Below are 24,288 nucleotides of genomic sequence, written 5' to 3' on the forward strand. Positions count from 1 at the left end.
AAGCAAAGGGATATGAATTCTACGACTTTAGAAACTTGCCCGTGAGTCACGTAATCCACCACAGTGAAGACCAGGTCTGCGTCATTTCCTGTCATGATTATGAAGTAATGCAGTTTAAGGGCAGACTGATGTGAATTGTCTGCCCTGCATGATGAGTTTTTCCGCTATAAAGATGCAAGTTTTTTATCCAAAATTTTCAAAAACAAAAAGAAAGGTTAACTTCACACTCTTTGGAGGTTTGGAATTACAGACCGGGCCTTTATGAACAAACAGCAGCCACATCAGTCAATTCAATAAACATTTACATATGATAAACATCGTGTCTTCTTTTTTAAGCCTTTTTCCCCTCGAGGTAAAAACCTGCGCTGTTCATGTGGCAGGTTGTGTGCCACCATTCGTACACTGAGCCCAGCGGGAGATTCCTCGCTGCACGCCTGCCATGCTGCTGCTGCGTGCCCTGGTTTGAATTTCCAAATATAAGCGACTGGCTTCCCATACTGACAGCTGATGATGTCATGGAAACTCTTCTGAGCGGAGCACTTAAAAACTGGGGAATGATTTATAATGAAGTGCAGCCCCTGAGCTTTTTCAGAGGGGGGGGATGTGAGATTTGGGTTCGGACCCGAGTGGGGAGTTTTTATGTTCATTGCACTTTTGACATGCGTGCTTCTTAGGAGACAAAGGCAGCCAGTACGTCCTGTCGTGTCCAGCAGCAGGATTTTTTTTATTTTTTATGTTGTCATGCTTTGGGGGAAAAAGAGTGCCTGCAGATATGTGGGGGCCTTGAAGCAATATCTTACCTCTAACTGTAAATATCCTTCCACAAAGCCTCACTTGACCCGTTCTTTCTTCTCGGAGAGTGCGGAAGACAAAAAGCCTCTGGAGCATAATGGCGGGGCACTCAGGCCTCAGCCCCTGCAACTGTGTGACATGACCGACAAGTGGACATTTTCACTCCTGTTAAGAGGAAAATAAGTGTTATATAAGACAAAAAGTCTTCAAAAAGATCCCTGAGCCCTCCGTCCTCCTTAATCCCCGTAGGCTGCTAATAGATCAGCGATACAAAAAAAGCAGTCCAAACAACAGTAAAAGGCTGTGTGAGGAGAGGAGTCGCCACCAGAAAGGGGAAGAGCTGTATTTATTTTTGGTAAAAGGGAGGTGAGTGAGGGCCACAGAGGTGGTGGTGGTGGGAGGGGGGCTGCTTGTACACCTGCATTAGCGTCGCTCCTTGGGAAAAGGGAAGAAAACAGGATCTGAAACTCAAACAACATCCTGTAACACACACCTCCCCCCGTCCCAGAAGTGTTTATGCTGTTTTTCCTGATCCACTCTGCAGCAAGTGGGAAAGAGATGAATTAGTCAGAGTGAGGCATGTGTAAGGTTGAGGTTGGGGGAGGAAAAGGGTGAGGAGGGTGGTGGTGGCGCTTCCTTCTAGCTGGCCTCTGCTCATGTCCGTACAAGTCATCTTCCCAGATTTCCCATTCATTCCTTTTTCTTTTCTTTTTTTTTTTTCCAAGACATTAGTCTGGGAGGAAGAGCTTATCAGATCTTTTATTTAGCAAATGAAAACGTGACAAGTGTAACACAACATCAGCTTTAAAATAACACTGCTGGCTGTGACGAAGGTTTGCGCCATCTTCTAGTACAGTAATACCGCTGCCTCTTGGGAAGTTTTGAAAGAGCCTCCCTCTTTCTTTCCCATATAATTACAAATGAACAGAATATTGTAGTTTTGGAATTGTATACAGCATCTCACGTGAATATTTCAAGTCTTAATTCGTTTATTCATTAAATGAATTTTAGAAATGAGACCCAACTTAATTGAAATTCCATATGTGTCGTTAGGGACTGTAACAAAAAAGGCTGGAGTGGGGATGAGGGGGGGTGAACCATATGTTTCGCTTTTTAAAATCACAACACCCTCCCCCTTAACCCTTCAACTCAACCCCGATGTTAAGCAGAAATTACATTTCCTAGATTGTACATAAGGATGGGAATTGCCAAAATGATGGTAAACACAACAAATGGTTTGCTCTGTTTAGTGACAGTGGTAATTGTTATTGCTACTATGACTGAATAAGGGAACGGCGGCAGCTCTGTGGCTGCTGAAGGGGCAAGTAGAAGGGGTTGGGTTGCGCCGGGTCTGTTCCAGTCTGGGTCAGTTAGTGTTGACACCCGCCAGATAAAATCATAAAGCGTGTGATACGTAAAGATTCTAAACTGAAGTCTTCAGATTCAGTAGCTGCCAGTTGTTCTCGTTGAGATGGGTTTTTTTTTTTTTTGGCATTTTCCCTCTATTCGGACAGTCAGTGCGAAGCCAGAGGGAGGAGGGTTGTGTGTTGCCCGATGGACAAAATAAGCAGCTTTACCTGGAATTAGCTTAGTTTTCCCTCTGGGGTCATCTTTCGTCATCTTTCGTCAGAACTCCACTGGTTACCGACCGGTCGTTCAGTGCTTTGTCTAGTGTAGTTACTCACTCGTAAGGTTTACATTCCTTCCTTCCTGACTGTCAAAGACTAACACCGACTGTGCAAGCTGGTGGAAAAAGTCTTTATGTGTTGTCTTTCCTGTCTTCTTAGGTTTCAGGTAGTCTTCAGGTTTGTCCCAAGCTTTACCGTAACTTTACCATAACTCTGTCATGATGCACAATAAAGTGAAAGAGACTGTTGGCTGGTTAACAAATGACTCGCTCTTTGGGTGGATAATGTTCAATCCCTTCTAACTGTCAAGTGCCACGTCTACTGTTTCTGGTCCGAATAGCAGCTAGAAACCAACAGACGGGATTGCTGTCCTCAACCCTCATTGGACCTACCTATTGTGATATATCCATTCAATGTTTCTACAGACAATCCTGCGAGGAAAGGATAAAATAAAATTTAAAACAGACCACGCTACCTTTAACAAAAAGAAAAGATACATAATCCTCCCCTTTTTCTGACCATCTCCTCAACTAGTAATTTTCATACAGTCCCTTAATTTTTACCATTCAGCAAACCAGGCTTTGTACGACTCTTTCCGTTTGGATATGGCTGGTGGTAGTAGGGACCTGTCTCCTGATAAAATCAGCTGGGGAGACTTTGGCAGTGCTCTTTGCGATAGTTCATTTTGTATAGCCTAATTCTGAAGGCATGTCATGTTTAAAATCTCAAATTTTTCAATTGGAAAAGCCAATTAAAAACAAACCCCAGTTGGAAAACACATAACTTGCTTTGCTGGGGAGATACTGCTTCAATGGAAGTGCTATACTCAACTAGTCTGACCACACACACACACACACACACACACAGAGTGAACATCATGCCTGCTGGCCACAAAGGAAGTGACTGCCAAAGAGGAAGTGAACATGTCCCGTGTGTGCGCAGCCAAGGGGAAGAAGAAGTGTTAAAGTTATTAGCTGAGTGGGAGCAGTGCGTTAAGGGGGCATCCTGTGCATAAGAAATGCTTCCTGCTCCCGCCTCTAACACCACAAAACAACCACAGAGGGAGGGCAGGGAGAGTGGACGTGGAGGGAAACCTCCTGACATGTGAACCTGCTCACAACCAAACGCAGGTGGAACTATACAGTGCCCTCAGGAAAATACAGTTAGTCCCCAGAAGGCTGCCTCTCTAGCTATACAGTGAGCTCCTACAGAGCTCCTCAAACTCCACAATGGAAAAATTGATGTTTTTCATTTTACCAGGCACATTCCTGCACACACACACACACACACACACGATGGGGCCCCCTCCTGAAATGTAGCATGGATAACTTATTAAACTTGAGAGAACATCAGATTACTCCACGTTATGATATTATTGAATAAAATCTGTGATGCAGCGGGGGAGCAAGATTGACACAGCCTGATCCTGGCTCACTGCCCGCCCTTATCTTCGGTAGGCCGTGCATTACTCGAGCCCGACAGTGATCTGATGGGGCTCATCAGAATCGGGATAATAAGTGCAGGATTTTTTCATCCCTTTTGCGATCTGGACAAACACACCTCCGTGCACCTCTCTGTTGCTGGGAATTGAATCAGATCAGCCTGATGGTCCAGTGTCTGGCTCAGGGACTGGACCTATCAAAGTTCTGAGGAGTAAATTTGAGAATTCTCCAAAAGCCTAACAAGAGCAAAACAGTTCTTTGCTACCTACAGTAAAATGTAGAAGTAACTTCTAGAGCAGCTCTCATGATCAATCCCGTCTGCTTAAAGAGGAATAGCCAGTCGTACACAGGGCAAGGAAAGACAACTTTGTATAGCACCTTTCAAACACCGAGGTAAGTCATAGTACTTTACATATGGTGAAAAATGCTGTACAACTTAAATAAAATCAATTCAAATAGAATAAAATGAAATTAAATACATATAGACAAAAATCATAATAGACCAGAAACACTGTTTAACAGCCACTGGATTTATAGGACGTTCCTTGAAATGGAAACAATAACTAAACTAAACTGGTACGGGAAGAAAATTCAGCTGTTTTTGGTCAAAGTTCTGTACATCAGAGAATACAGATAGTGAGGGGGGTTCAGTCTGACAAGTGCAGACGACAAAGGTCAATGGAAAGCGTCTGCATGGTAAATCAATGCCAGCTTTATTTGTGCTGTTCCCAGAAGGAAGTGGTACAACAGCCAACCAAAATTCACAAGAAAAGAGCAGTTTCACAACTACTACAACACTATTTTAAAAAGGAAACGACCTTGAAAACAGCTGGTTTCTTGAGTAGAGGACCATCAGTGAGCAAGGACAGACGGATGTCACTCCTCTTTCTCTTCCCTCCTTGCCTGCCTGTCTCCACACTGTCAGGTGCCCAAACAAAGGCATATAATCCCCCCAAAAATAATCTTCTAGGAATAAATAAACACATACTAACTGACCTGTAAAAGACCATGCAATCACATTCACTGTAAATCAACTCAGTCACAACACGATAACCAAATGACTCGTCGCGTTACAGCGTGAGACATTTCACGTTGTAACAGGATAAATAGTGCACGGTTATAACAAGCAAAGTTTCTCGTTAAAACATTTTAAGTTTGTATGTCATAATAAAGTCAAAACTCTTGTTACAACGATAAACCTTTCACGTAATAACATGATTCTGATCTGTTTTGCTTTTTCTGGCATGGCAGCAATACGCTTCCGTAAATTACAAACTGAGAGGATTCATCCCATAAAGTTTAAAAAAAAAAAAAAAAAAAAAGACAACAGCAGACAGTCATCAGTGTCGTCCATTACCATGATTGATTGTTGTCTCTTATGACATCTCGTCCAGCATGTACATGCATAGTTTCCTGTGAGTCTCTTGTTCGCGTGTGTGTAGGTAATTTGAATCCACCACGTTAACCGTCAACTATGAAAACTACTACACAGAGAGGCGAGTAAAATTTGCAACTACGCTGAATGACTATTGCTACAAAAAGAAAAAAAAAAAATCGGCCCGAAATTGGTATCCAAAATATGTTTTGATGTAAAGAGAATCTTAAACAACGTAGAAGGGCCACATCTCTCAAACTCCATGTGCCGGTTTGTAACGCAGACGTTCTGTTCAAAATCTGTGGTCTGATGTCGTCACCATTACATCATCTGCCTTATTTCTTTCGCACTTGACAAAGCTCCTCCAGTCCCCTTTCAGGGCCTGAGTAGTACTCCTCACAATCAGTAAATTAATCTTAATGTGTAAAATCAGTGGAGTGCCCCTTTAATGATTAACTTTAAGGCCAAATTTCCCTGCTAGCAGTTAAATGAAATATTGGCCCAGGTCTGTGACAACGCAGCTATTTATTTCCTCCAGCCGTCCTCTAGCTTATCTATTCCTGAGCGTCCACTCAGACGTGTGCAGGCTCATCTGTCTGATCCAAAGTGGGCGTAGGTGCCCCTGTTGCGCCTACGTGATGTGCCCCGGTGCCAACCATGTGTCTGATCCCTGCCAAGGGCCACATCCCTTGAAGCACCCCTCTGGCTTTTGTTTGGGCAATTGGCACTGGCAGGTTCAGCTGTTATCAGCCTTCTCGTGGCAGCCTCACCTCTGGCACAACCCACCTGTCAGGCCCAACAGAGAGAGGAGGACACACACGCAACACATACCAGGTTCACCCTCTGTTTTTCCCTCTCCCTCTCTATCATCAATCATTTGTTCACGCATGGTAAGTAACAGTCAGTGTATTGCTGGATGCTGCAGCTGTCTGAAATCGCAGATCAGTCAACATGAACTCTGGCTCCACAACTACCCGCTTTACTTTACTGTCGCTGGTTCCCAGTGACAACAGAATTGAGATAATGGACAATCATAATAACCATAAAAAAGAAATAAAAATCAAAAAGTAACGCTACGGATTTAAAATGTTCTTTAGATTGTCTAAAGTGAGCTGGAGCCTGTCCCAGCTCTGTGGGCACCAGTGAAGTCTGGACAGGTTGCCGAAAAAAATCTGAATATCGATGTAGACTTATTTTTTAACTTTCCTGGGGTAATAGTAAGAGTGACCTTAAGGCTAGAATTAGAATATACATTTTATTGGACTATTTTTATATTATATTAATTACAATATATTTTCTGTCTCATAGCTGGAAGGCAACAGTCAGTCTCCACTAGACCAGTTGATCGATTATTTCAACGACAGAAAATTAAATATTTAATGAATGAATAATAAATTCCAGCTTCTCAAATGAGGGTGTTATACTGGTTTTCTCTGTCACTTTTGTTACTACACTGTATATTTTTTTGATTTTTGGAGCATTGGTCAGACAACACTAGCTATTTCAATATGTCACCATTTTATGGACCAAATGAGTAACAGATTTATCGAGAATATAATCCTCATATTAATCGATCATGAAAGTAATGATCAGTTGCATTGCTGATTAATCGAGAAAATAACCAGAAGATCAATTCGTATTGAACATGATTTTTAGTCGCAGCCCTTTACAAAATAGTTAAAAATGAGCTCCACCTCAACCAACTACAAGTGTACAATTCTCCTTAAACATTAACGCAAGAGTAATAGTTAATCTAATGATTTACTGTACGGTAGTAAATCACGTGTCCCCGTCAGCGGATATTTCTAACGATGTGCACCCACGGCACAGAGTACTTTTACTTTTTATAGCTACTGAAAGCTCGTAGTCCTGATTAATTCTTACAGACCTTCACTTAAGCGGCGTGTTCAGCGCAGGAGGGAGTATTTACGGTGAGTTTTACTCGCGCAGCGGACCCGGATGCTTCGTCCGCCGCAGACGTCTCAAGATGGCCGTTAAACTCAGAAAATCACGTGACCCCCCCCCGCTGTGCGCGCCGCGCCGTAGATCGAGCGCACGCCGTCGAATCAGGCGGGCTATTTGAAGCGCCCGTGACCCGCCCGCCCGCCCGCGCGCGCTCGGCCCGCGGGCGTCCATTCGCTGAAACGCTGCTTTGGAAACACTTGTCCCGTAGCACTTCGTAAACAAGCTAGCCCTGCTGAACGTCTTGCCGTTTCGCCTCAGGACGGTTTCGTGGAGGAAATAATCACGGTCGGGGCTTTTGTCGGCGTCCGGACAGATCACCTGCCTGCCTCACATGCGCACTTCACCGGCGGGATAAGGGAGTTTACCTGTCGGTGCCGTGGATGCCGGGGACGGCTAATCCACTTCTCAAACGAAATCACTGCTGCATCTCAACAAGGTAAGGATTTGCTCATTTCTAATATGTGCTGATGTCTTGGCTCTTTCTCGTATATGGTGTATTAATCCCATTAATTATCGTTTATTTTCTCTTTTTGGCTGAGCTGTTTTTGGCTGCTGTTTGCCACATTAAATATGATTTATTCTTTCAGTATAATGCTTTTGTTTTCCTAGTGTTGAAATATAAATACTCATGTATGAGCGTTGTATGTATTGTGGACTGAGATGGGTTTGCAGTAGGTTGCTAGCCTCTAATTTGGAGGTTTTCTGTTCATTCATACTGCAAAATCAGCTAGTATTATTTATTGGCTGTATGGATGTAAACAAGAGTGTTGTCTGGCAAAAAAGGCCATTCATGTAATTATTTTCCTGTAATATTGGATTTTTGGGGAAACTGGCTTTTTTTGATGCGGGACAGGTGGTCTCATTCACATTTCTCTTGGAATTAGAGAAATATTCCTCCCCAATGCACTACCTTTCTTCACATCAAAATGCAGAGCTCCTGCTTTAAGTGTAAGCTTAAGCTAACATCCATAAACATACAGGCTTCTTACTTAATGCTCTGGCATAAAGGAGAGATTGTCATTGTCTGCATTACAATCACAATACTGTAGGTTAATGGGTATCTGCTGCATAGCCGGCGTGTTTTAGCCTGATGCTTGTCAGTTTCTGATTTACTGTAGCCGCCTGTTGTCTCGACCACAGTACATTTCTTCTGTGGTCTGACGTGTCCACCAGAATAATGTGGCGTGGATTCCACAAATCTGGAGTGACCGATCATAGTTTAGCAGAAAAACGTTTATGCTATCGTAAGTCCCCAATTTCGCTGTGCTGAGTTTAGTGAATGCTTGCTTCTGTGTATGTCGCTGCCAAAAAAAAAAAAAAATTTGAAGCTCTTAATCCCTGGCCCACTTGGGCCTGCTGCTGCGCTGTTCATTTTCACACTCTGCTATACGACTGCTGTAATGCCTTGCTGCTACCTATGCTGCTGCTCAAATGGCCTTTCTTGGCAATGCCTTCACATGAACACGACGATGATGAGGAGATCTTTTGCTCGAGCCCTCACCCCCTGCATTTGTCAGTGTCATGGAACACAGCTAGTTTGTTGAGTCATAACATTAAGTAAGAGAAGGGAGCAGGCATTTTCACATGACTGGCAAAGGAAAAACTCACTGCTGCACGACTGCACACATTACGTCCGTCCTCTCTGTTCAGGTTTGGCTTTGGCTGTGATATCTGTTGGTAGCAGAGCAGTGGGCCGGTCCGTGCTGCTGCTTATCGAGCCAAATTAATGCTGGATAATATCTGAGCCCCAGTCCGTCGCTCGTACGTTCTGTGTTTTTACTAACTTTCTGCCTGTTTTTAGAAAGATTTTACCCAGTAACACGTAAATGATATCAGAAGGTTTATGTAAATGGGTGCATAGAATCTAAAACATACCCAATAGGCTGCATTCAGAGTATTGTAATTCCCTGTCAACTTTCTTAGACTTCTAAAAGCCAACCTGCTTTTGTTTATGGTGTTTAAGTGAATTTTTTTATTTTTTATTTTGCTAAGTTTAAAAAAAAAAAAAAAAAGCTGCAATATATGGTTTATTGTTCATTTCCTTAGGTTTGATAGATTTCGATGCAAACACGCTGTGGGGCAATTTCACTATATTTCACCTCTAAGATTTGTATTTCAGAAAATTTGATTAATACTGTGATAATACCATTCACCATTATATTTTTAGCCACAATAATTTTAGCATGAAAATTTGACACCGGCACATCCCTTGAAGGGAGTCACAGGTCAGAGCCTATTTGCTAGATGCCAACTCTACACAAACTCTCCATCACAACATGGGTTGGCTGTGTCTAGTGTATTTGAATATCAAAAGTATTTTAATGCCCTTTAAATACTGTATAACTGGTGAAGAGTCTCATTCAATGTTGACCTTCACACAGACGATTTACAGAGCGGCGAGTGTGACCAACCTGATACTGTCCAATGAGCCTGGCTGACATGCAAAGAAGCCACACGGATTCATTAGCTCTCAAAACCGTTGTCCCGAGGTTTTAGAGGTTCAGGGCCACTGGTGTAGGAACTGAGGATTAACTCCGCTGTCAGACTATTCATCACACTGCTGCTGTGCTATGTTTTGAACACGAAACTCTAGCCCATAACAACAAGGCATCTCCGTGCTTGAAGTGACAATGTGGAGGTGACACTAAATGACCCGGTGGGGTCTCCATGCACAGTGACATTGGATAAAGTGGGTCAACGGCCTCAATGAAACTCCTCAGGCTTTAAATTGTAAACACTATATAGAGTGACAAACTCAGAGTTGCCGCATGCCCACATCCCCTGCACGGGTGTCCTATATAGGCAGCTTCTCGATATAGAAGCCTGACAGAATGGGATACCAGACCAACACAGGGGACTACCCGCTACTGTTTATGTTTTGAGTTTTAGTTTGCATAATTTAAAGTCAAACATCAGAATAACAAAAAATATAGTTTGCAGGTAGAGTAAAACAACTCAACTGAAAAAGGAAGTCCTTTTCATTACCTTCACCCAAATAATATAAAACAGAATTCAAAAATTTAAAGATAATTTATGAAAGAATATGGCAGAAAACAAAAGTACATTTTTTTAGACTCGGTGCAGGATTCTGTAAGACCTCAATGAAGATGTCATTGTAACCAACAGGAAAAACAGTTGCATAAGTGAGCAACCAGAAAAGTGATCTTTGCAACATGGTCTGACCAGTACTGGATTTTTGGGCCAATAACAATAGCATATTGATATTTGAGATTTAAAAAAAATATGACAATTAGATTTTGGCTGATAGTATGTTTTGTTCTTAAATTGCTGAAGAAATTTGATACAGACCCGTTAAATTGCCTGTACTTGCTATTTTTATAATAATGCATCAGATGACAATGTGAAAGGAGTCTCCAGCAGTGATGAACCTACAGATAATTATGAACTAAATCTGCAGCTCCCTTTGGCTTCACAGAGCTTTATAGTGAGTTTCAGCTCATTGTTCAACTGTCTGGCCAGAACTTTACCATCATGGTTCACTCTCAACGCTCTCATAGTGTTGATTTCAGCCACAGCAGGCAGCTGTTTTCAGAGAAACAGGCGTAAAAAACCACTGTCCCTTACCTGCTCATCAGCGAATAGCAGACAGACTCAGAGACCAGGTGGTGAACATAGCGTAGCATTTAGCAGCTAACGAGCAAGAGATCTCCCTCAGGAGCTGGTGGAGACCAAAAACGGAGCTAAAAGAAGCGGGAATACTGGACTAAGATCCATCAAGTGGACACAAAAGTGACTCCAGATGAAGGATCATGTTGCTCTGTAACTGCCGGATGTGGAAATAAGCAACTGTTTTATAACAAGTTCGATATCAATTTAAAAGGTAATGATATGTCAGTGATGTGTTACCAATTTGTTTCCATTGCCCCCACGTGGCCAACAAATCAGTCATTGCAGGCTCCTGCCCTGTTTTATGTAAACAAATTTATGTGTACAAATGTATATCCAGTTTTCATAACCAAAATGCAATCTGTATGTTGTTCAGGCCTGACAAATGCATTGAGTCCATTTCCCTCCTCATAAAACATTTGAAAAGCCAAATTTTTTAATATTTTTGAATCATGCATTGTTTACATCCACGTTTGCTAAGTTGCAGTCTTCTTCTTCACTGCCTTTTGTCTGCAATCAAATATCTGCATGCTCTTATGTGTCCATTCCCAATAAAAACCAAACGGGGATAAACATTGCTTCTGCTTGTCAAAAACTCCAGAGTACCTTTCTGGTTGAAAAAGAATGTAATGGCAACACTGTTTCTAAATGACGTCAAACATATTTTGACATTTCTGTACTGCAAACGTATCAAAGATAACGAATGATCTGTAATAAGGTAATATAAAAGATAGGTATTACATATGCATTTTTAATTTAATATATTAAAATAATATCTATATAGATGATTATTTTAATATATAAAATAATATCTATGTAGATATGTAGATACATCGATATTAATCACTGTAGATATATAGATATTAATCTCTCTATCTCTATATATCTAAATCTATCTGTGTGTGTATATATATGTATCATCTATATCTCTATCTCTATATATCTCTATCTCTATATATATCTATAGAGATATATACATTTTAGATATATGAGGAGGAAGGGAAAGCGGAGCAGCAGAGATGTTGGCAGCCTCACGCTGTTTCTCCCCTTGTGTTTCCATTGTATTGTATATCTCCTGCCCTTCTTTCTTTCCACTCGCTCTTCCTCTGTGTAATTCAAGACCACACAACACAGTTGGCTGTGGCTCTGGGTAAAATTGAAACATCAAAGGCGAGCTTGCTGAATGGATAAAAAGAGACTAGAGATCATGTAGTTTTTTTTTTTTTTTTGTCTTCCTTCTGTGACTTTGACTCGTCATGTTTTTTCCATCTGAAAAGCCTAGGCTGATCATGTTCCTTGATTGCAGTTTGTTTCCCCTTGTTAAGAGGAAATAGCAGCATAGGAGTTAAATTTAGATTTACTGAATGAATACTTGGAAACCATACTCTTCTGCATCTGCTGGGGTCAGTGCATCTGTCTTGCTGACTTTATTTGCGTCCCTGCAAATAGCAGTGAGGAGGGATGGGTTGATCTTGATTGATGGGTTTAACCCACCATTAAAACCACTGGTTTTAACCATGATATCAGTGTTCAGTGTTTAACTGAAAGCTTCCAAATAACTGGAAATATTAATACAGGATTAAAGAGGTATTTGCCATGAACTGAATGAGAGAGGGTTTAAAATGTCTCTGCATGCAAATGACAAGGGAGTCACCAAGCTGGAAACTAAGTGTTCGTCTGTTTAAAAATGTGAAAGTTACTGTATTGTTGGGGAAATAATGTTTAATGTGAATTGTCAATGAATTAAAAAAAAAAAGAGTTGATCGTTCACGAAGTTGCACAGAATATCTTAGCAGCATGTTACTATTGCCCTGCATGCTGAAATTTGAGGTCAAAGTGTCGGCCATCGCTGACTTTCAGTACAGTTCAGTACTTTGTACATCTTGGAAAGATTAGTGGCTTTGACTTTCATGGCTGCTCATGGCTTGAAAATAGAACCTCGGCCCATTTTATTTATTTACCTTTTAATCTCTGTGTATAGTGCTGAAATATTAGATTAAAAAAAATATGCAGCAGTTTTCTCAAAATCAAAGTTGTTTTTTGTCATTGTTAACTGAATATCTTTTGGCTTTTAGACTGTTGGTTTGACAAAACAAGCAATTTCACAATTTTTGGACATTTTATAGATATAAAAAAAAAACACTCATAAACTGAAAAAAATAGAAGGCAAATTAATTGCTAATGAAAATAATCGTTAGTTGCAGCAAACAATGAAATATTGTTTTTGAAAATCAGGTGACGTTTCATTGCGATTTGAAAACCTTGACTTGAAGTTCTCAGTGCATTTTCATCTGCAAATATGTGCACATGTAGGGTTCTTTTTTTTTTTTTTTTTAGTTTTTTTTAGCAGAATAAAAATACTAGTGCATTCCTCCTAGACAGAAAATTGATCAGTAGCAAATGTTTTGAAAAGCCTATTTTTGGGGATTTTGTGCCTTTTTTGTTTGATGGCCAACAGTGGAGGAAAGAACAGGAAATGAGGGGAGAGAGAGAGATGGGGAACAACTCGCAACAAAGATCAACAGCTGGACTCGAACCAGGGACGTTGCGGTTTGTAGTCGCCACCTTAATCCTTATCCACCCCAATCAACAGCAATTTTAATAGTCGATTGTTTTCCTTCAGTCATTTGGGAATTAAAAACACCAAATATTCTGCTTTCCTCTTTTTTTATATAATTTTAAATTGAACATCTTTGAGTTTTGACATTTAATAGACCACGCGATTAATCGATTAATTGAAAAAGTAAAGAAACAGATTAAACAATAGTCGCAACCCTAGTTCTGCATTGTGTTGCAGAGATGCCACTTGCCAGTCATGGCTTAACCTCTAACATTGTATTGCTTGTGAAATTCAGGTGAAGTTTCTTAGCAATTAAATGATTTTTTTTCAGTGTGTTTTTTAGCAGAAAAACTAAACCAGTGAGTTCATCTTAGTGCTGAAACATTAGTCGAGCAAGCGAGCAATTTCGGGATCTCACCTTGTGCTCTCAGAACTTGTGATGGGTATTTTTAACTAACTTTGACCAAAACAATTTTTAAAAATACCCAACAGATTAATTGATACAAAAAAGAAAATCATTATCTGCAGTCCTATAGTAATTCCTCCTCTACCACAGTAGGACTCCTGTGTGATCCTCCTGGTTTTACTGGCACAGCAGTGACTCGGCATCCTGGATAAGCCTGGATACAGCACAAAGCTTAAGCTCCTGGCCGTAATCACTTCGGTGTGATTGACATGACATTCTCACAGTATTTTACCACCCACTGACAAACCTGACCTTCCCCTAATATTCACCAATGACAGAGTGAGAGGTGGAAAAAAAGATCGTGCAATCCACCTGTTAGTTACTACAGACGTGGAAAACTGTGCAACAGGAGGTGAAAATATTTCAGTATTTCCATCTGAGATTCTTAATTGGCATCAGTCTGTTTAATAGGTGAAGTGGGAAACGCAAAACAGGGTAACTCAAGCTGAGTTATCTCCGGCACGTGCTGTTTACTTGTAGCTCAGGACCGGACAATTTAAAAGACACTATTTTTGAATTGACCCTTCGAGAGGAAGGTGAAACACAATATTTACCTGTCACAAAACGAGGACAGCTGCCCGCTCACAAACTGCACACAAAGACATACAAGCAGCGGTCAGGGGGACAGCTTGGAATCGTGGGAGTTAACTTTCTTGGAAGCTGCAGAGAAGTGTGTAGAATTGGCCCTTCTGCTGTTGCAATCAGGGTTAACTTGTCTAAACCAAGATTGAGTAAGCGATGAGTTTCAAAAGAGTTTACTGTAACTTCTTTGTGGGAAAATTACCATAGAGGAAGACCAATCAGGAGTCCTGAAGAGTGCACTGCAGTCAGTCATTGCAGTCCACAAATAGGTTTGCTTTAATCTAACATTTTAAGATTTTTAGGTTTATCATTCAAAGTCAGAGTAAAAGTTTAAATCATGCAAAACAAATATTTTGTCACTAGGGCTGTAGTCAACCCAAGAAAATCTTGGACGACTGAAATCCTACCTACTCTTCAACCAATTGATTAGTCGCAGGGAAAAAATTTTTCACTTTTTTTTTTCACATTATCTCCTAGATGAACTAAATTGGCCACAGTGCACTGTGGCCTAAATGAATTATAAATAAACACAAAAAGCTATTATTTGCAGAATATTAAATAATTTTAACCCTATTTATTTTATACAGAAATGAGCCAATCAGAGCCAACCAGCGTGCATCTGCACATATTCATATGATTTCAGAAAATATAACTATATATCTGCTGGTGATCCCAGCACAAGGTCGATTGAGGAATATACAATCAAAGCCTCAAGCGTTAAACATGACAATGGACGGAGCATCGTAACGAGGACACGTTAGCGCTCCGTTTTAGATGGTATGCCATTTTGGTTGTTGAGCTGTGATATGCAAACTGCTGTTTATAAAGCGACCCACCGCTACAAAATTGTTGCCGCCGCTGCAATGTCGTGAAGTTGCAATTAGCTAACTTCAAGTTAGACAGATTTTTTTATTACCTATTGATATTCACGCCGACCGTGGGTGGACTATGTGCATGCACCACCCAGGCACAAAGAGTTTTTACCCCACCAGTCTCTTCACTGGCCCTCTGTGGGTGCCTCCCAGTCATTGTGTGCACGAGAGCGCGCTGCGTGCTTGCCTCGAGTCTCAGGCCTAAAATGTTGCAGATGCAAAATTTCCAACTTATATATTTCTCTCATATCCATCAAACAGATGCTGTAGATAAACTTCATTGTATTCAGAGCGTCATATGGAGACCTTGCACCAGTGGAGACCTTGTGATGAAGGCTGACCTTTCCCTGTCGCGCTGGTGAACGCACACAATTCTACAGCGCTGCAGGGCTGTGCTGTGATAAACTGTGGGGGAGCTGACGTAGGCTGGTGTCCGGCCTGAGTTGAGCGGCCTGGCTGCCTGTAAACAGTTTCTCCACTGTGTCACACCGACTCCCGCAGCAGCTGGTTCCGCCTATTGTTCCCCGCTCCCGGTGAAAGCGTCACAAGCCGTGCAGCGACACCTCTCAAGGGTGTCCCCAGAGCGACCCAGTGCACCTCTTTCACACAATTCATCTCAATCTGTCGGGAAAATGGACCCTGAGCACGTAATGGAGAAATCGAAGAGAAGTTTTACTGAGCTGCCTGAGACACTTAGAGACTTACCTGGATCGTTTGAGCCGAGACATTGAAGGAAGTTTGTTTTGTTGCTTAGTTTGTTTAGGTTAACAAGTAATTTAATGGATAGAGTAATCTGGTAACCTGACATACTGCAAAGTTAGAAAGGGAGTCAATGCAAATCCACCTTCAGTCCCTGTAGATATAGTCAATCAATCTGCAAGATATGGTGACTGTCTCATAATTTAATCATGGGATAAGGATTATTTAAATTTTTTTTTTTGTTCAAAGTTTATTATTCATTGATAGTTAAATCTAAAACTTTTTTAAAAGATAAAAGGTTTAAACATAGTTGTTAAAGAGCCAAAATTAGGAAAATGTAGTCTGCATCACTTTGGATGAGATTGAAATGTTTCGCAAAGTTTTATGCATTATTAAATTAATACATATTTCTTTTATGAAATTATTATTTGGTTTCTCTTTTCATTGTCTTTACTCGCTGTTGTGTGCTTCTTTTAGGACACTTCATACACTTTCTGTATCATTTATTTGGCAAATTGCACAATTTGGAAAATTTTGCATTTTCAAGGAAAGTCATATTTAATTCAAGTCAAAAGGTTAAAGAGAGACAAAATTAGACATTTTAATTTATCACAACATTAGAATTGGAGAAACAAGTCTGAAACAATTCACACAAGCTTATTTATGTGGCAATTATTGGTTTCTGTGTGTGTTTGTGTGTGTGTGTGTGGGGTGGGGTGGGGGGTATGAAGTCTTAAATATGAAGAATTGATGACTTTTAATTTTCAAGTCCAGAATCAAAAGGTGTTAAACGTACTCAGCCCTACTGTTAAAAGCTATATGTGAAAGATTTGTTGAAAACGTCATATTGAGTGGATTTTCTCTACATGTTCCACAGGCCTTTACCCTCCGATCTAAAGGCTGATACTCAACTTTTACTTATGTTTGCAGCCACAGCATATGGGGTATTGGAATAGATGCCCAGGCACTCTAAAATCATAGGAGGTCCAGCTTATATAACATCAGTACAGATATGCACTGCTGTTGACAGACACACTCAGATGCATATATTTATCCTAAAGCCACGGCACTACAGCACAGATGAGATGCATATTTGTAAATCTGGCGTCTGTCAACTGTGAGCGCAGGAATGTCAGACAGGTGCACAGAGCCTTGACAACAGCTCTGCATGTTAGACAAGCCCGCAGACCACTGCAAGGCAAGACGGAGGGGATCACCAGTGTGGCTGTAGGCGAAGGCTGAGCACTAATGAATAATTAAGAATAAAAATAAACGAACAGCCTCTGACCTGGTTGACCTCAACCTCTGCACATTGAGACTGTGTTTACCGTGTGTTATTTTTTCGTCACCGAGGGACGCTATTACAGGAAATTTGTGGGAGGATCTGAATCCTGCCCTTCCTTCTATCTTTTTCCTGAAGTTAGGAAGTCCCTCTGTATATTTAGATCACAGCTGTCCACCATGGAAATATCCAAGGTCCCAGAACAGCTCAAGGAAGGTGAGAGCGACAAAAACTCAAACATAAACTCATGCCAGAGTCAAACAGAGTCTGAGGGGCGGTGTTAATGCAAAGACATTGATGAGACATATGTAATCGACTTAATTAATGTAGAACAAATTTGATCATTCTTTATAATATTAAATCATTTATCAAGCAAAAATTCCAAGCATTCTCTGGCTCCAGCTTCTCAAATGTGAGAATTTGTTGCTTTTCTCTGACGTCATTTTTAATTGAATATTGTTGGGTTTTGGGCTGTTGGCCAGACAAGACATCTGGGGAAACTGTCACTGGCATTTTTCTCCATTTACTGACATTTTATTGACTAGGCAATTAATTGATAAATTATAAAAAATAATAAACAGATTAATCGATTAATAAAATACCTGAAAGAAATAAATACAGCCATAATTTAATGCTCTGCAATTGTTTGTAAACTAGCAAATAACAGTTATTTTTTTTTATCGATAAATCAATCGTTTTAATTTGGGGAAAAAAAAAAAACAGCCGTTCTGCAAAATCTATTTAGTAGCTGTTATGGAGCTGTTGATCGTATCGCATGACCTTCTTCAACAGATGGGAGTTTGGCAAGTTGTAGAATACCAATTTTTTTTAAGCACTCTGTTTGCACATTTCATCTGCCGATGAAGATCATGTGATATAAGTTAAAACTCCAGAGAAGATATTAAGTGTAGACCTTGTGTTGAGTTTTTCTCAACTACTGTTTTTACTGTTTACAATGTCAAGGAGGATTGATGAATCATCTATAAAATATAATAAAACAATGTTTTTTTTTTTTTTGCTTGATAAATGATTGAATGTTTAACGTATTTTATGTTTATTAATGTTTAATGTTAGGAGTGTGTATGCTGCTTTACAACAGAGGACATGATTAATAATGGTGAATAGCAGCAATAAAACTTTTATATTCTAATTCTAATATAGTTAAAGTGCTTTACAAAAAAAAAGTAACTGAAATGATAACACGAAGCAGAGGCTGAACAAAAAACATCAATAATAGTGAAAACAAAAAAATGAAATGGACTCTTGCACAGTTCAAAAAGCTGTGGTGCAAATGCCTGGTATCGTTTTGAGAAATAAGGAATAGAAAGAGAAACAGAACGGGAACGATCATGAATCTTGGCTATTGTAACAGCTGACAGATACATTTCACTGTCAGCCTCTCTTCATCAGTTCCAGAGCCTCCTGCCCTGGGACTTCCCACAGTTCAGTGCTTTTCCTCGGCACCATGACCTCGGTAACGTGCACGTTCCCTGCAACCAGCTGTCATGCTCTTCATGTGAAACAGCTGTGTGAGGGGAAAAAGGGTGTGACAGACGGGAGACAATAACTGTTGGAGAGCCGACGACCGTTTTTAGACTCACTGACCCGTTTCCAGTGTCATCCGAAGATTCCAGAGGAACTGAGAGTGTTTCGGCCGCCGCTGCTGCAGGAAGGGCTTGACAACTGTGCTGCAACTTGACACTCCATCAAAGAGCCTCTGAGAATAAAGTTTTCATCCTTGCCTAATAGAGGTGTTTTTATATAAAGGTTAGTGAGGCTGGATGCCCCCGTCTTCCTGTAATTGTCCCAGTCATGCTCCCATTTCCATGACTGAGCAGGAATCCAGCAACAGTGAGTGTGATATATTGTGCCACTGGCACAGGTGAACTAATGCTTATACTGATATGGACACGAAGCTCCAGGGACAGCCTGTAGAAATGGAAGACAAAAATTAGATCATTTTTGTTTGTACAAATCTCCTAAAACAACTTGTTTACATTTGGTGCCAAATCAGAAACTAGTGTGTCTCTCCTACAAGGCCCTAAGAACAGCGCTGGGCTGTGAGGAGATTTTGGCGTATTCTTTGTAACAGAACATGTTGTGGCCCGGAAAGACTTTTTGCCATCAGCACAAAAAATAGCACTGTCCCAAAATCCCAACTTTCAAATTGACTGGTCAGTTGTCATTTTTGGTATATTAATTGATCAGATGCTTGTGGTTTGTTTGGGTTGTGTGTTTTTTTCATTACACATTATCTACAAATAGAAACAGAAATAGAATCATTCACTCCCCTGCACATGTGATGTCACTTCAGCTGCCCCACATCAAACGACTGTACAGAACTGTCATGTTTTACCTAAAGACTCACATTTAAATGTCTTTGTTCATCATCCTGGATGTGCAAACAACGTATTTCCACACAGGCAGAGGAAGAAAAAGTAAGTTGGTGTCTTGGTCAGAGCTCGGTTGTCAAATCCTAGCTCACTGCGGAGTGCCTCTGCAGCCGCTCTGCTGACAGCGCTGTCAGTCAGACACCAGAGCCGAGAATGTCAGAGCAGCCAACAGACACTTTTGTATTGGCTCCGCTGAGAGCTCAGTTAAGGACAGTTAAGGAAAAATGTTGGTAACGGCAAATGAAGTACAGTTAAGGTGTGGTTAGGGTTAAGGAACTAACACAGATGGTCAAGGTTAGAGAAGGATCATGATTATTGTTAATAAATGATCTGCAGGTCTGGGATGGGACTTGGGTTGCCCACTAAACATCCACGATGAAATCATTATCAACGAAGAAGCCCCAGCTTTGGCATTTCACAGAGCAGTACAGGGCAACTTCACGTCAGGTGGTAAAACAAACCAAGTCTTGCTACTGTAATGGAAATGGAAGGCAGAGCGACACACACCAGTTGTTTCCGTTTGCTGCTCTGACGCTCTCAGCTCCAGTGCTAAATGCTGGAACGGCTGCTCTGCAGGTGATTAAAGTGTAACTGGATAGTGGCTGTAAATACAGAATATTTCTCAAAGCTGCATTTAGCATAATATTAAGGAATGAAAAAAAGTTGACTATTTATAGAATTGATAAAATATCTATAGATGCCAGTGTAAAATGTAGCTCCTTCCATTTTAGTAGCTGATTGTGAAATGATTTTTCCGTATATTTTACGTTCTCTCCTGGTTCCCATTGGAGACACTAATCTCTACAGAATTCTTTTGACCTGCAACTTTAAAGGGAAATAACAGGTTTATATTTGCCATAAAGATCAAAAGGAGCAAACTGAGAAACATCCTGGGAAATGCAGACAAAGCTTGTCTTAGACTCAGTTGGGGACTCCCACGAGCACAGAAAACATTACAAATCAGATCAGGGAGGTCAAAACAGGTGAAGCATCACAAGGTCAAAGGTCAGCCGTCCTGCGCAAGTTCAAAACTACCGTGACACCAATCAGCACATGAGAATTCTTGTATCTGCTTACACTTCCATCTTTCACCTGATCGCAGGAAAACCGCTGAAGCATCTTTGAGATTGAGCTGGTTTATACATAATTCACTTTTAGTGAAACTGAATAGCAACACCAGAACCACAAAGCACGTAGATGAGGAACCGGGGAGATCTACAAAGCAATACAGGCAAGAGTGTCAGAGATACATGTTGTTTATTATTTGTTTGCAGCGCTGCTTCTGTTTTACTGGGGGCCTGGGGCACAATTTGTTAATGGGACCCACCACCACTACTAAAACAGTACTTCCTTCTTTTGAGAACATGGCCTGGCCAAAAATGGACTTTGAAGAGAATTTTCGGAATTAAATTATAGGTTTAGTTAAGTTTTGCTTAGACTGCATTTTTCAGTCTGTTTTAGTTGGATCTGCATTAGCTTCCACTGTAGCGAAAACCGCCAAATACATGGGAACAAATTGTAGTTATTGAATACCAAAAATACCGTCAATAACTTGCATGTCACAATAGACAATAAAATGCAGATAATTATAGACAGTATCTTTCAAGAAACTAAATATAGTCAGTTACATTCTACAGCTTAAAATGCATCTTCATTGTTTTCTTGAAATACATGCATTAGATAATTCTCTAATAATGTTTGGTAAAGCTCTGTAAATGATTTTAAAAGTCTTTTGTGGGTCTTGGAGGAGATAAACGATCAAGAGGGATATGCACATCTGGCTTGTGTATTCCGTTGGAGATGAAAAAACAAGTAAACTGTAATCATAAAGTGCATTTCTGCACCAGAAATGCACGTTTCACCAATTACATGATGCCATAAATTGCAAACACTGAAGAAAAATACAAAGATAAAAACAGGAAATAAAGATATAAAAAAACAAGCTGAGTTGCTGAGTTTTTTTTTTTTTTTTTTTATAACGTGGGGAAGAAGGCTCCTTAGCCCATATTGTGCCACCTTGCAGTTGTAACTCTGACTGTGCCTTGAGGCAAGTGTAACAATGTCACTGAGCCACTATCAAATTTCAGATAAGTAGCAACCACAGAAGAAGTTGTGAGATAGGATTTCCCTTTTGGGGGGGGGGTGTACCTTTTTACTCTTAAAGCTTGACCCTGCGTCCGGTGTCAGTGCTGCTGATCACATGTGGACACGCTTCAGGAGGTTTGTGGGACACTCAGTAGAGCTGATGGACAACACCAGTTACAAGCTGAACCACTGAGATATCAGGCAGCAAAGTTTCTGGGATCTCATTATATCTTAGGAAGAGAACTTTGTGATTGTTAATAATTGTATTTTCCAAAGGGGTAACTCTGAAACAACAGCAGTCTGATATTTTTGTACTGTACTGGATGAAGTTCATATACTTCCTTGTGACCCTTGGAGTCATTGTGCACACTCATAAGGTGCTTTTTTAAAATTGATATTCTGCAGGTTAACTGTAACTCAAACATTTTGTTACAGAACTTTAACATTTTCTTCATTTTGGACATGAATTAACTGTCTCAATCTTTTTTCCAAAGCTTCTGCTACAGCAGGTCCACTGACGATCCTCTCCTCAGATATCATATTTAAATATAATAAGATACTATACAAAGTACAAAACAGAAAATGTCAAATGGAACTTCTGATGCAGCAATTTCCTTTTACTCGAGAATTTTTCATTTTAAATATTTATGGTACTTTATTCTTCTTCTCCACTACATTTCAGAAGCAAATATTGTACTTTCAGTCTTTTACTTCAAGTAAAAAATCAGGATATTTCACTTACACCGCTGACTCTTACCAATGTCAACAGTCCAGTCAATCAACCCTCTGCTTTCGAATGACTCAGCAACATTTAAATGATCCGCAGCTACAGAGCTCCTGCCAAACAGGCATGAGTGGTTGTTTTTGGCCATCATCTGATGCCCCGAGACTCTGACGGAGATAACTCCTCATGGGGCATTTCCTCATTTAGTCCCTTGCAGATTTGTGCCAGTCCACAGAGCACATGCCGAGCTTTACTGCTGAGCCAGGGAAGTCCACTCTGCAATCAAAATTAAGGAGGGACATGAGATATTTTGCATCCGTGCTGTGTTTAAATATCCACAACTTAAGCCGAGCATATGTGGTTTTGAAGTGTGTATCCCAGGTTACCCACTGATCTCAGGGACAAGTGGAAAAGTACAACCGGTCTATGTCAAACTGGACAAAAGGCTGACTGGCTGATAGATGCCTTTGGTTAATTTCCATAAACATGATAAAATAGCTGCCTGACGCCAAAGGAACAAAGACGGATATCTCCAAAATACTATCTGTCATAGGGGACGAAATGACTGAGGAAACACATCAGTGCAGAGAAATATGACGTATCACAAAGAAGAGAAACCGCTTTCCGTGAAATCTGTCAGGAATGAAGCTTCCAGCCAAATGACATCTTTTCTGTTTAAGCGGTTGGTATAAGTTTGACAATTTTACATATTCATTCAGAGTTACGTATAGGATAAAAAATTGTATTTTTTCTGGTTATTATGTAGTTGTGTCCTGTGGGAACTTATAGAGAAACTTGGTTTTGTTTACATTGGAAAGTGTCCAGTGTGTATTTGTAATGCTGTCATAATTATGTCCTAAAATATCTGAATAGCCTCTTTCCATGTTTAAATACCTGCAGTATAGTCTTGTGGTCTTTTTCTTCTCCTTTATTATTGCTGCATTGTTGCCTTTTAAAGGCTTAGTAGTGCCACTAGCTCTTAATAGATGAAGGTGTCAGTAGGCTACTTTTTGATAGCCTTGTTGCTTGTTTATTCGTAATGTAGAAGAAGGTAATCAGTGAAGAAGTGTACAACACACCTGATAATCTACCTGCCACATTTTTTTTTTTTTTTTTTAATTTTTGACAAAGAAGTACCATATTACTGTGATATGAATGTACAAACTGCAAAAAATTCAAATGTAAAAATAACAGTTATGCGAGAAACAAACTAAAGACTTGTAGCAAGCTAACCTTCCTCCGAAATATGTCACGATACCCTTCATAAATTTTATATCAACTACCAAGCAACATTGTCAAACCCACAACCGGTGAGGTTTATAAGTTAACTGTAATAACAGCTCGTAGAAACAGTATTGGTCAGCCAGCAGTAAACATGCACTCAGATTAGATTGCAGATTTTAGTGCTAGCTCAGATAACCCCGTTGATCGTTACTGACCCTCACTTTGCCTGTTGTAGCAGTCCTTTGAGTCTCCCCCGTCATTATATGAAATTGTGTAAAACTGACGGATTCTCATTAATGTGATTTGTGAGTCGAACGTAAGCTTCATATTCCAACGCATCAAGCAATTAATTGCGCAGATGAAGCTGGCAAAGGATATTTTTAGGTGAGGTAACAATGAGCATGATTTCAGTTATGACTTTAGCCATGCTAGCGGCTTTAAGTGTGGCAAAGTTGGTTTGGTTGTCTGTTGGTCCAACATTTTGGTTCAGAGTAAAATATCTCGGCAGATATTTAAAATTTTCACATTTTCATGTTCCCAGAGGATGAATCTGAATAAGTTTGGCGCTCCCG

At 40.3% G+C, this 24,288-nt stretch overlaps 1 protein-coding gene and 1 long non-coding RNA gene across 5 annotated transcripts in view; one reads left to right on the top strand and one right to left on the bottom strand.

Annotated features, from left to right (window-relative positions):
- Window positions 1-332: 332 nt before the first annotated feature.
- LOC120794762 lies at window positions 333-7,214 on the bottom strand. Its single transcript, XR_005708154.1, has 3 exons — window positions 7,126-7,214; window positions 801-957; window positions 333-457 (listed from the first exon to the last, which is right to left on the bottom strand). It is a non-coding gene; the product is annotated as an uncharacterized LOC120794762 (long non-coding RNA).
- Window positions 7,215-7,356: 142 nt separating this feature from the next.
- LOC120794859 (galanin receptor 2a) overlaps window positions 7,357-24,288 on the top strand; it is a 137,783-nt gene continuing 120,851 nt past the window's right edge. For 3 of the 4 annotated variants that reach the window (XM_040136252.1, XM_040136250.1, XM_040136251.1), the window contains exon 1: window positions 7,357-7,638. The gene's annotated coding sequence lies outside the window, so the exon portion shown is untranslated. Of the gene's footprint in view, window positions 7,639-15,570; window positions 16,379-24,288 lie in introns of those variants that run through there. The other variant, XR_005708170.1, reaches the window with a different exon arrangement.

Source organism: Xiphias gladius, chromosome 9 (genome assembly GCF_016859285.1).
Source record: "Xiphias gladius isolate SHS-SW01 ecotype Sanya breed wild chromosome 9, ASM1685928v1, whole genome shotgun sequence".
NCBI lineage: Eukaryota > Metazoa > Chordata > Actinopteri > Istiophoriformes > Xiphiidae > Xiphias > Xiphias gladius.